The sequence below is a fragment of the Propithecus coquereli genome, unplaced genomic scaffold, assembly GCF_000956105.1.
Source record: "Propithecus coquereli isolate 6110/MARCELLA unplaced genomic scaffold, Pcoq_1.0 Scaffold83, whole genome shotgun sequence".
Taxonomy (NCBI): domain Eukaryota; kingdom Metazoa; phylum Chordata; class Mammalia; order Primates; family Indriidae; genus Propithecus; species Propithecus coquereli.
Genome location: NW_012154507.1, coordinates 5280987 through 5284168, shown reverse-complemented (window position 1 = coordinate 5284168; position 3182 = coordinate 5280987). Strand labels below are relative to the sequence as shown.

Sequence of the window (3182 nt, the reverse complement as noted above, 5' to 3'; positions counted from 1 at the left end):
ATTTCTTTCTAATTTTAGTAGAGACGGGGTCTTGCTCTTGCTCAGGCTGGTTTCGAACTCCTGAGCTCAAACAATCCGTCCACCTCGGCCTCCCAGAGAGCTAGGATTACAGGCGTGAGCCACCGAGCCCGGCCTAACTAATGGATTTTAACCAGCAAATACTAAGATTTTCCTGTACTTTTCTTTAACCAGATGGGCTTATTCCATCAATGATCATAAAAATAAATATTGGCTAGCATTTATTGAATACTTTATATTTGTTAACTCTTAAAAATACAATGAAAGATGTATCATTACTTATTATGTATTATTTTACAGACAAGGAAGCAGGCATAGTAACTTGCCCAAGGTTACAGTGTTATTAGGAACAGAGTTAGGATTCAAAATGAAGCAACAGGGCCAGCTTCACAGGAACTGGACCTGTGCAGTTGGACAGGACCTTGTACTTAGTTTAATACTCTGCTGCCACTGCTTTGAAATTCTTAATAATTTTTTAACAAAGAGCCCTACACTTTAATCTGGATTACCACAAATTATGTAGCCAGTCCTGCTAGGCAGTATGACTTCAGACTCTGCTCTTAACTGAAGATGCACTGAAGATAACACTAGTGTAGATAAATTCCCTACTTATTGGGGTACAAGGGTTAAAAATTTAGTCAAGAGCAGCACTTGGAGCCTACATTTGGAAAACAGGAATTTCATACTAGCCAAAATGCATTGAGCATTCTGGATAGAAATAAGACTATTAACCAACCAGGCAATCAGAAATTAATATCAAAATGTTTGTATGAACTATTTTGCAAAACAGAGCCACGCTAAGACTCACTTTATCTCATTCTGTCCTCAAATAGTAAAATTCTGCTAGTGCCAAACTAACATGCCAGGCAAGGTAAAAGCAAGACAGTAGTGGATACAAAATTCCACAGATTTTCAGTAAAGAACCAAATAAGTAAATTTATTTGGTTTACAAAAGAAATTATATTTTAGCATCTTAAGGTGCCTCAGATATTACAAAACTAGGAAATTTCCACAAATAAAATTGCACAGTTTTAAGCTCAGTCTCATCCTTATCATTGGGGTCTTAGTTTTAGTTTTTAGATTAATTTTAAAAGTTTTTAGATTAACTTTAAAAAATAAACCCTAACCCTCCTTAATATTCCTCAAGAAACTTTTCTGTTCAACTGCTAAATTAACATGCATTTAGAAGGTTCATATATGCCTAACCCTAGCCCAATAAATGCCTAGTCAATGAATAACAGATTTTATAAGACCCATCTGGAGGTCACATTTCAGAAAATCTAGATGAAAAAAAAAAAAATTCCCAAATTGCCATTAAATGTTATCACAAGAACCATACCCCAAACTCATTTTAACTAGTTATCACATCAGATTTTCAGTCAACTGGGTATTTTTTAGACACAATTTCAACAATATGGTCTCCCAGCCTTTTTATCAAATTTGAATACAAATGGGGAGAAGCTGTTGCTAGAAGCAAACAATTGAGAGCAAGTAATAGACACTGGAGATAAAGATTTAAAAGTCGTCAAATTTAAAAAAACATAATCTAAGGCCAAATCTAAACTGCCTTACATGTCTCAAGAGCTTCTGAGGCATCATACTTCAGTACATGGTGACTGGGGGAGGGGGGACTCCTGCTATTTGAAACATTAGGGTTCCTACATTTTGAAGGTAAAGAATTTATTTCCTTCATCAATGGTTTTAACAGGCCTGGCCATATTTATTAAGTTATGCGATTCCACGAGTTTTCAAAAGTATTTTCTGGTAGTTTACCTGATCTTTACAATCTGAACATTATTCCCAGTGTGGCAATGAGGAAGCTGGAGCACATGGAACTTCCAAGACGTGCCCCAAGGTAACACAGCAAAGGCGTGAAGTGGGAGTAGAATCCTCTTACCCTGTTTTCCCATCTTGAGCCCTAGATTACTACACTCAGTAGGTGCCAATCTTGACATCATCGTACCAGACAGGTAGCTCTGAATCCCCTATTCAGCGAATCCTGCCTAAATAAATCTAAATGTCTTGAGATTCATTCCACGATTCGTTCATGAGTGATTATCCTAACAAAACGAATCCCATAATCGCCCGTTCAATTTTGTATGAAATTTTTTAGAGTTTGGCTTACATAAACAGCTCTTAAAACAGAAATCAGAGTACAGTACTCGGTGTTTCTAGGGGTAGAAGCCCAGGGAAAAAAGACAAAGGATGTCCCTCTCTACCCTGGGGAAAGCCCCGACCTAGTCGGTGTAGGTGCTCTTCGGAGCAGCAGCGTGTCCTCAGCGGCTCCCGACCACCGTGGGATGCGCCCTGGAAAGGCAGGCCTGAGGCGTTCGTGCCCCTTAACAAGGGATGGCTGCAGAGACCGCGAGCAGCGGTCTCGATCTCCCACGCCGAAGCCTGGTGAGCGAAGTTAGTTTCTATCCCAACCCCTGCTCCTGCCTTGCCAGGCCAAGACCCTCGCACGGCCGGACGGCCGGCCGTCATCCTTAACCTCTGCTCCAGGCGCTAGTCCGTTCAACTTGCTCGGAACCGCGCTCTACACCCCCACGTGCAGCCGGCTGGAGAAGGTAAATGCCCGGCTCCTCCAACAGCACTGCCGGGGGCCTAGCCCGCCTCGCTCGCGGCAGCAGAAACACCTGTTTGATAAACCTGAAGGCAGGCCCACCGCGGACTCCAGGACACCCGGCCCCTCCTCACCCGTGGAGGCCCCGCAGTCGGCGCTCTTCTCCAGGCGCGTCGGACTCTCCCCCACCGGTGTGCACGGCACCGGATCCGGATCCGGCTCCGGCTTCAGCGCCGGCCCCACCTCCTCCTCCACCTTCCGCGCCACAGTGGGGAACCGCGGCCCAGACGTGGCAGCTCCGACGCCTTCCAACCCGCCCCTGCCCGCTCACGCAGGGCGCCGCCGGCGGCCGGGGGCGGAGGCCGAGGCCGAGGCCGAGGCCGAGGCGCACCCGCCCGCGCCCTAGAGCGAGGGGCGGGGCCGGGGCGGGGCCTGAGGCGGTGCCAGCGCGCAGCGCGGGGCTCGGGACCACCCCCTCCCTCGTCCTGCGCTCGCCCTGCCCTCGTCCTGCGCTCGCCCTGCCCCCGCCCCGCGCCTGCCCTGTTCGGGTCCTGCCCTCGACCTGCAGTGGTCCTTCGCTTCCTGCTCGCTCCCGGCGGCC

The 3182-nt window shown here is 47.2% G+C and overlaps 1 protein-coding gene across 1 annotated transcript in view; it reads right to left on the bottom strand.

Moving 5' to 3' along the window:
• Window positions 1–2950, bottom strand: part of GNPNAT1 (glucosamine-phosphate N-acetyltransferase 1) — a 12069-nt gene extending 9119 nt beyond the window's left edge. The window contains exon 1 of the mRNA XM_012663836.1: window positions 2716–2950. The gene's annotated coding sequence lies outside the window, so the exon portion shown is untranslated. The remainder of the gene's footprint in view (window positions 1–2715) is intronic.
• Window positions 2951–3182: the final 232 nt, after the last annotated feature.